Source organism: Bufo bufo, chromosome 11, assembly GCF_905171765.1.
Source record: "Bufo bufo chromosome 11, aBufBuf1.1, whole genome shotgun sequence".
NCBI lineage: Eukaryota > Metazoa > Chordata > Amphibia > Anura > Bufonidae > Bufo > Bufo bufo.
In genome coordinates, this window is record NC_053399.1 from 95356485 (window position 1) to 95366654 (window position 10170).

Here is a 10170-nt window from a genome sequence, read left to right on the forward strand (position 1 = left end):
AAATTAGCGCAAATTAGCTGATGTGCTTGTGGAGGAGGGGGGGGAGGAGCGAATTCGATTAAGTTGCTAATAAAATTTCGTTTTTTATAATGGGTCCCTCAGTGGGGAGCCTGCAGATTTTTGGGGGAGGAGCTGTTACTCCTCCTCCCCCTGGCCCTCCCCTTCCTGCTATATAAGGCCAGGCTGCTGGCAGGGTCAGTGTTGCACTCAGTTCCTGTGTGCAGCTGATCTTGACTTTTGCTGATCCAGTGCTAAGGCTGTGAGAGTACCTACTCTAATCAGAAGGTTCTAGGTTGTTCAGAATTCTTAGAGTCATGACGTCACCATCTCAAGGTAAGATTGACGTCTGCGCTTGACCCTCTGGGCGCGTTGAAACCAGCTTTAATAGTGCCTACTTCTTTTCTAGGAAAAGTCGCCCACAAGCAGAAGCACCTGGCCTGTTCCAGTTGTGGCACCCCGTTACCCGACGGCTACGAGTTTCATCGTTGTCCAGGCTGCCGCCCTAGGCCAGCCAATCCTGAGCCGACGGTTGTTGAAATGTTTTCCTGGATGAAGGAGTTCTTGGACACCTCCGTCGCAGAGATCAAGGGGGCGGTCTCCAACAAGAGACCCAGGCAGGCCTCGCCGGGACCTGTTCCTATGTCAGAAGACGTGATCTCGCTTGGCGAGAATTCTTCCTCTGAGGAAGAGGAGTCGGTCTTTTCTTTTCTGGCGGAGAAGACACAAAGATTACTGCGCTCCATCAGGTCAGGGGACCAGGATGTTGAGCATGGGGAAGCTCCACACTCCACCGCTAGGGGGCCAAGGGCCTTCAAAGTGGACGAGTCGCTTAAAAAACTAATGGCGACCGAATGGAAACATCCAGAAAAAGGACCGGTCTTAACCAAGAGGTTTAAGCTGATGTTCCCCCTACAGGACGGGGACTCCCTGGATTGGGTCCCTCCACCTAAGGTGGATATGGCGATAGCCAAGCTTTCTAAAAGAACTTTGGTACCTTCCGATGACGGGAGTAACCTGAAGGATCCCCTGGATAGACGCGCAGAATGTTCGCTTAGGCGCAACTATGCTGCGGCGTCCGCCTCTGCCTCTGTAGCCATAGCCGGTACCGAGGTGTCTGAGTTCATTCGCGCCCGTACGCTGAAGATCCAGGCAGACATAGACTCGGGAATCGCCAGAGATGACATTCTGGATCAGTTCAAGACCCTTCTATTAGGCATTGATTTTTTGGCGGATGCGTCTCAGCAGCAGCTAAGGCTTGCTGCCAAGTCAATGGCTTTGTCTGCTGCCAGCAGACGGCCCTTATGGCTGAAGCCCTGGGTAGCGGACAACATGTCAAAATTTAATTTGTGCTCCCTCCCTTACGAGCCTGGCAGGTTGTTCGGCTCCGAGCTAGACCGCCTCATGGAGAGTCTAGCAGACAAGAAGGGGAAATCACTCCCTCAGCAATCCTTTCGAGGACGTGGGAGAGGCAGAGGGGGGAGATTCCAAGGAAGAGAGAGGAACCAGAGACGTTCCGAAATTAACAAGAGAGGTAGAGGTCGCGGCAACCGCAGGGCTAAGCAATGACTCTTGGCAGCCCGACACCTCCCCGTCCCCACCCCCCTCACTCCCACACGAATCTCCCTGCCTGAATCCTCCAGTAGGAGGTCGTTTATTTTTGTTCAGAAATTTTTGGGAGAAAATAATTCCAGATCCTTGGGTGCTGCAGGTCATCAGCACCGGTTACAGGATCGATTTCAGTTCCCAACCTCAAGAGAGGTTCGTCCTCACAGGACCTCTAACACCCAGCAGACAACTGATCCTGGAAGATTCTGTACTCCTGTACATTGTCAAAGGGGCCTTAGAGGAGGTTCCTCCTCAAGAGCTCGGTCAGGGAGTGTATTCTCCCATCTTTCTCGTTCCAAAGCCGTCAGGAGACTGGCGCATGATTATCGATCTGCGTTACCTAAATCGGTTTATCAGAAAGAAGCGTTTCCGGATGGAAACCATTCGCTCAGTCCTCAACATCCTGAACCCGGCAGACGTGATGGTGACGATAGATCTGAAGGACGCTTACCTTCATGTTCCTATCTGTCCGGCCCACAGGAAATATCTCAGAGTTGCTGTCTGCATAAAAGAGGTAGTGAAGCACTACCAGTTTGCTGTGTTGCCTTTTGGCATCTCCTCTGCGCCACACACCTTCACAAAGGTTGTGGCTCCTGTGGTCGCCCACTTAAGACTCCTCGGCTTAGAAGTCGTCCCCTATTTAGACGACTGGCTTTTAAAAGCCGCGTCCGCAGACATCTTACAAGCCCAGCTTCAACAAGCTCTCCACACTCTGCAGAACCTGGGGTGGCTCGTGAATTGGGACAAATCAGAGTTGGTCCCCTCTACCACAAGGCGGTTTCTGGGGTTTGTGATAGATTCACAACTAATGACCCTATATCTGTCTCCACAGAGGAGAGACAAGGTAATAAAAGCTGCAGAGTTTCTCCTACCCCCCAGACGGGTGTCTATTCGGGTTCTCATGAGGATGTTAGGCCACATGTCAGCGTCTGCAGAGGCAGTACCTTGGGCCTTGTGGCATCTTCGGCCACTACAAGAGGAAGTCTTAGCGGTTTGGAATCGCAAACCCAGAGACCTAGATCGAAACCACTCCCTGTCTGCAGAAGTCCGTTCCTCCCTCAGGTGGTGGAAGAACCTAGTGGATGGAATGCCTCTAACCCAACCTACTTGGGTGATCCTGACCACGGACGCCTCCCTTCTGGGCTGGGGAGCCCATCTGGGACACAATACAGTTCAGAATACCTGGAATCCTCAGGAGAGACTCCTGTCGTCCAATCTGAGGGAGCTAAGGGCGGTGAGGTTAGCCCTCAATCACTTCTCACCTCTCATCCAAGGTCAAGCCGTGAGAGTACGGACCGACAACACTGGTTGCTTATCTAAACAGACAGGGAGGAACGAGATCCCGGACCCTCCTGAGGGAGGTGGGATTGATTTTATCTTGGGCAGAGAACAATCTATCTCATCTAGTGGCAGTTCAGATCAGAGGGGATCTCAATATAGTAGCAGATCGCCTAAGTCGGGGCCTTCCGGTACCAGGAGAATGGTCCCTGAACGACAACATCTTCTCCAGGATAGTCCAACGCTGGGGGACTCCAGAGATCGATTTGATGGCAACCCGTCTGAACGCCAAAGTAAGCAAATTCTGCTCCTTGTACAAGGAGGACAATCCGGTAGCGATAGATGCTCTGTCCATAACATGGAGGTTCAGGCTGGCCTATGTATTCCCTCCAATTTCCATGATACCAAGGGTATTGATGAAGATCAAGCAAGACCAGACCTCAGTGATAGCCATCATCCCATTCTGGCCGAAGAGGTCTTGGTTCACCCAGCTCATGCAGATGAGTCAGGGCAATTATTGGAGACTTCCCCTAATACAGGACCTTGTGTATCAGGACACAGGTCCCTGTCTAGATCTGAGGAGGCTCAGTCTGACAGCCTGGAGACTGACCGGTCCCTTCTAGAAGCTAGAGGGCTTTCGGTGGAGGTCCTGAGAACAATCTCTCACTCCAGAGCGGACTCTACGAATCAGAAATATTCCCGCATATTCAAGATATTTATACGATGGTGCACGGATAGAGAGGTAGTTTCCTCAGATCCTCCTCTCTCTGAGATTCTTCAATTCCTGCAAGATGGTCTAGACAAGGGTCTAAGCCCATCTACATTGAGAGCTCACGTCGCTGCCTTGTCAGCATGCCTTGGTAAGCCAATTTCTCAGGACCCCCTAATTAAGAGGTTCCTTAAGGGTGCTCAGAGGCTTAGGCCCAGCATCCAGAGACCAATCCCTGAGTGGGAGCTGCCAGTGGTCCTAAGGGGGTTGTGCTCCCCCCCCTTCGAGCCTTTGGAACAGGTAGACTTAAAGTACCTTTCCCTCAAGGTTACCTTTCTCTTGGCCATAACATCAGCCAAGAGGGTTGGGGAGCTCCAGGCTCTGGGGGCAGCGGAACCATACTTAAGTTTTCTGCAGGACAAGGTCCTGTTAAGATTTCTGCCTACCTTTTTACCAAAGGTTCCTTCGTTTGTGAACACCAACCAGACGATAACACTGCCGGTGTTCTCTCCTACCTCTAACTCTCCTGAGGAGGAGAGATTACTTTCCTTGGACATCCCAAGAGTCCTTAGAATTTATTTGAATAGAACGGAAGAGTTCAGGAGATCAGAAAACCTGCTGATCTCTTATTCGGGGAACAATAAAGGGCTCAAGGTTTCCAAGCCCACCTTGAGCAGATGGATTAAGGACGCTATTAAGCTGACCTTTACGTCCCAAGACTTACCACCGCCATCTTTCTTATCTGCCCATTCTACAAGGGCAGTTTCTACATCATATGCGGAAAGGAAGCTAATCCCCTTAGAGCAAATTTGTGCGGCTGCCTCGTGGAGCACGCAAAACACCTTTATTGCCCATTACCGCCTAGAGAATAGGCGTTCTGAGGGAACAGCCTTTGGACGGTCCGTGTTAGATGCTGCTCGTCCATAGGTCAGCTCTCTAACTCCTGTGGGATTATTCAGCTGCTTAGTATTAGTCCTTTAGCCCTCCCAAAATTTGTGCGAGGTTCCTTGCTACTTCCCCACTTGTGCTGCTGGTTAGGACGAAAGGGAAGCGTCAATTTTGACGTAAATTTGTTTTCCCTTAGTCCTAACAGCAGCACACAAATATCCCTCCCTCTATGCTGTTATTATTACTTGTTAAAAAAGCAACTAGCCCTGTGTAGGGCGGCCTATATAAGGAGGGGGGAGTTAATTAATTAATTAATTACTTGGGATGCAGAATTTTATTCAGCAAAAATTCCGCCTGTCCTGACCAGCTTCACAGGGGCGAATACCCCACTTGTGCTGCTGTTAGGACTAAGGGAAAACAAATTTACGTCAAAATTGACGCTTCCTGTCTAAAAATATTCAGCTTGTAGGGAAAGACAAGGCATAGGATCCAAAGCATCTAAAGGAACCAGGTACACCTAACCTACTGCTCCAAAACCAAGAAACCTGACAAGCCTAAAACAGTGGATTTGCAGAATTACCTCCGTACCATCTGGTGACTGCATATTTGTACTTACCACTGTCTACCTCATTATTACTACCTATGGTGCCCTTACGTCCCACCAGCAGCACAGATGGGGGTTAACTGCCCCCCGTGGACTGGTAGGACCGGCGGAATTTTTAATGAGCCCAAAGAATAACCAATAGAAGAACTCCAGCTCCCTTAAAGGGAGGGGTTCGCCCCCCCCAGCCCAGCGTGTTTTTTTCCCCTCACCCATGACGGCACCCAGTGCGACTCAGGACCTCCCATCAGGACAGGAAACCTGAGAAGATAAAAAGGACACACCTCCACCCAACACCAGTTCAGGTTTCCTGTCCTCCGGATGGGAGTTCCTGAGAAGCAGCAGTATTTCTGCGGGACGTACCTCAAAGAAGAAGCCAGCGCTGGGGGGGGTCTGTGGCATTGCCGTAGGAAGACCTATCCCTGGGGAGCGGTAGTTCTGTGGCCGTGCCGGAAGCCGCTCCCCACAAGTCTGCCTGCGCCCGCACTCGCTGCCGGTCCTGCGGGGAGCCGCTGTGGCCGTGTTCAGGCGGCTCCCCACGCCGGCTTGCCCAGTTTGAAAATGGCGCCCGCGCGTCTGAGCGCGCATGCGCGGAGCCATCTTTCGGTGGGCCGGCCGATGACGTCGGGGGGGCGGGGCTTCTCCCTCGACGCGCAGGACCCGGAAGTGAGGGCCGAGGCGCGTCTTTTAAATCTATAAATGCGGCGGCAGGTGCAGGCAGCCAGCGGAGGCACAGTGTGCTGAAGTAGGATCCAGCTAGCAAGCATGTCGGAGCCTACAGATGGACGCGCTGAACCCCTGGACCCCTTGAGGCCTGCAAGTCCGGTACTGGTCCTAAGGATGGGGAAGGAAAAATTCACATGGTGAGAACGTTCCTTTTTTTTACTAATAAGGTGTTTCTGTCTTAGATCCCAAAGCCTCCAAAAAAGTCGTCTTCCAAGTCAAAACACAAAGAGTGTGCAGATTGTAAGACGACTCTATCTGCATCCTATCAGAAGCCTCTGTGTACGGCATGTATAGACAAACTGGTAGCGGAACAGTCCCAGACCCTTACAAGATCTATGAGGTCCTTAATCAAAGCATCCTTCAAGACATTCAGTAAAGGCCGTGCCAGATCCCCGGATAAAGCCACAGAATGTGATAGTATGGAAATGGATTCATCCGATAGTGAGGCCAGAGAATCCGGGCAGCTAGATTCCAGTGATTCAGATTCCTCGGACGAGGAATATTCAGGGAAGTCCTTCTTTTCCCCTGAGGATACGCAGCCATTATTAAAAGCGGTCCGAGCAACTATGCAGTTGGAAGACATTAAGCAGACCAGATCAGTTGCGGATCAGGCCTTTCAGGCATTAGGCCCTAAAAAGCATAGGGTTTTTTCTATGCATGAAAGCATGCAGGCGATTATTAAAAAAGAGTGGAAGAATCCTGACAGAAAGTTCTTCATACCTTCCTCTGTTAAAAGAAAATACCCTTATGAAGAAAAAGTGTCCTCAAGCTGGGATAGGGCCCCTACGGTGGATGCACCAGTCGCCAAGATTGCAAAAAAGTCTGCCCTCCCATTTGATGATTTAGGTTGTCTTTCTGACCCGTTAGACAAGAAAGCGGACATATATCTTAAACGGGCTTGGGAGACGTCGGCCGCCTGTCTCAGGCCGGCAGTCGCAGCCACCTGGGTTTCCCGGTCGCTGAGACTATGGATTGACCAGCTAGAGTCACATCTTAAAGAAAAAAGACCTAGAGAAGAGCTCCTAGCTTCTCTCCCCACCTTCTCAAAAGCAGCTGATTTTTTAACGGATGCCTCCACTGATGTGATGCGCTTTTCCGCCAGAGCCTCTGCTATGTCAAACGCGGCTAGAAGAGCTATTTGGCTTAGATCCTGGAAAGGTGACCAGGGATCTAAGGCCAGACTCTGTGCCCTTCCGTGTGAAGGCGACAGATTATTTGGGTCATCTTTAGATGACATCCTGGAGAAGGCCTCTGACAAAAAAAGGGGGTTTCCTGTCCCTCAGAAGCCCCCCTTTTTTCGTAGGCCCCAGCAGAGCTTTAGAAGGCAGAGGGGCAAGCCCTACGATAGGAAAGAGAGAGATCGATTTCAGAGGAAATCTAGCGGTTTTCTTTTCAAATCCCAAGATAATAAAAAAGATAAGCAGCAATGACGTCGGGCTCCAGGTTGGGGGGAGACTCTCTTCCTTTCTCCCTGCTTGGTCAAAGGTCACCCAAAACAAATGGGTTTTGGGAGGGATAGCAGAGGGAGTCAGATTGGAGTTTCTCTCCTACCCCCAAAATTTCTTCACCCACACTCCAACTCCGAAAGATCCCTTAAAATCCACAGTTTTAGAGGCAGAGGTTCAGTTGTTATTGGACAAAGGAGTCGTTTGCCAAGTTCCCATAGAAGAGGAGGGCAGGGGGTATTACTCCCCACTCTTTCTAGTAAAGAAACCCAATGGGTCCTTTCAAATGATTCTAAATCTAAAACGACTAAACAAGTTCCTGAAGTACAAAAGATTCCGGATGGAGACGATAAAGACAACCATAGATCTGTTATACAAAGATTGCTGGATGTCAAGTATAGACTTAGAGGATGCTTATTACCACATCCCTATTCATCCCTCCTCCCAAAAGTATTTGAGAACGGCAGTCCAAGTAAAGGGCCAGCTTCTGCACCTGCAATACAGGGCCCTCCCGTTTGGGGTCTCACAAGCCCCGAGAATTTTTACAAAGGTTGTGGCGGAGATGGTGGCATTCCTCCGATTGTCCAGGATAGTGTTAGTACCCTATCTGGACGATTTTTTGTTCATAGCCCAGACGAAGGTACAGTTACAGACGGATCTTGTCCTGGTGTGTTCTCTATTGAAAGATCTGGGATGGAAGGTCAATCGAGAAAAATCTTGCCTAACCCCCTCTCAAAATTGCGTATTTTTAGGGATGCAGCTAGATTCCACGGCTCAGAAAACATTCCTTCCTCAGAAGAAAATAGTTTCAACAAAGGAACATGTTTGGATCCTTTTCCGCTCCTTCCGATGTTCCATCAGGAAGGCGATGGCAGTATTAGGGCACCTGACGGCTACGATTCCCGCAGTGCCGTTTGCTCAGATTCACACAAGATCGTTACAGTGGGATATCTTAAAGAAATGGAATGGTCTTCCACAAACACTCGAGGAAAAATTTCATCTCTCCTCCAGAGCAAGGTATTCCCTCCTATGGTGGACATCCGAAAAGAATCTTTCGGCAGGTATGCCCTGGTCCTTCATAGAACCCATACGGATAACAACAGACGCCAGTCCGTGGGGTTGGGGGGCTCATTCAGATGGGAAATATTGGCAGGGAAGATGGGATTTAAGAACCCGAGCCTGCACATCAAATTACAAGGAACTCAGGGCAGTAGAAAGAGTTCTAAGAGTGGCAGTTCCAGATGTCTTGAACAAAAAAACTGGTCTTTTACTCGGACAATTCAACAACAGTGGCCTATATAAATCACCAGGGCGGAACAAAAATACCATCCCTAATCTTCCTCTGCCAGGAAATTTTCAAAATAGCAGAAGACAGGAACCTGCTCCTATCTGCAATACATCTAAAGGGAAAAGAGAACACGGTGGCCGACTTTTTAAGCCGAGTGGAACTCAGCCAGGCGGAATGGAGTCTGAACGGAGAAGTCTTTTCCCAGATTGTCTTAAGGTTTGGGACCCCAACTATAGACCTCTTCGCTACCCGGAAGAACAGGAAGACAGAGAGGTTCTTCTCCTTAAATCACACAGAGAACCCCACGGCCGTGGACAGTCTGGCCCAGGATTGGAGCCGAGAACGCGGCTATGCCTTCCCACCTATTTCCCTAATTCCACAGGTACTGAAGAAAGTACGGAGGGAGGGAGCCTCTATAATCCTGGTAGCCCCGAAATGGCCCAAAAGGATCTGGTACTCCACCCTGTTAAATCTAGCCAAAAGCCCCCCCTGGACGATCCCTCCAAGGGAGGACCTCCTTCTCCAGGGGCCTGTATGCCACCCCAATCCGGAGATTCTACAATTGGCAGTGTGGAGTTTGACAGGGGCATCTGGTTGAGTAGAGGGCTTTCTAACAAGGTTGTTTCCACCCTTTTAGGCAGTAGGAAAGCTACAACAGCCAGGAAATATAATAGAGTGTGGAATATCTTTGCTTCCTTTCTAGGGTCTAGCCCTGATCCATTTAAACCTCCAGAAATACCTAAAGTTTTAGACTTCTTGCAGGCAGGTTTAGACAAGGGACTCAAAGCCTCCACCCTAAAAGTACAAGTATCAGCCTTGAGCTATTTTTTCGACTACCAGTTAGCTATGCATCCTTGGGTCAAACGTTTTCTTTCTGCCGCGGCCAGAATCCATCCTTCTGTAAGGCCTCTTTCCCCCCCATGGGATTTAAACAGGGTCTTGACAGCCCTAACCGATAAGCCATTTGAGCCCTTGTTAGAGATCCCAATTGACATCCTGTCCATTAAAATGGCTTTTCTACTGGCAATCACCTCTGCTAGGAGGGTCTCGGAGATCCAGGCCTTCTCTGCACATCCACCATATACTATCATCCAGGACAATCAAGTAGTAATTAGGCCCCTGCCTTCCTTCCTTCCCAAAGTTGTCTCGGATTTTCACAGGAGCCAGGACATTGTGTTGCCTTCCTTTTTTCCTAACCCCTCCAATAGCAGGGAAAAAAGTTTTCATTGCTTGGACGTTAAAAGATGCTTGTTAGTTTACCTGGATGTTACGTCTTCATGGAGGAAAGACGAGAACCTTCTTGTCCAGTTTTTAGGGGGGAATAGGGGTAAGAAAGCATCCTGCGGGGTTATTGCCAGATGGGTGAAGAAGGCCATAACAAAGGCTTACATCTCCTTGGGTCTTTCCCCTCCTTCTGGGTTTAGGGCCCATTCTACTCGGGCAGTGTCTACTTCATGGGCTGAAAGGGCTGACGTGTCCTTAGCTCAGATTTGTAGGGCAGCTACATGGAGTTCCCCACATACCTTTCTCAAACATTATAGGTTGCAGCTCCATTCTGACGCCTCATTTGGGCAGAAGGTCCTGCAGGCTGTGGCCCCCCCCTAGACTCTACTTATAGTCTATCTCGCAC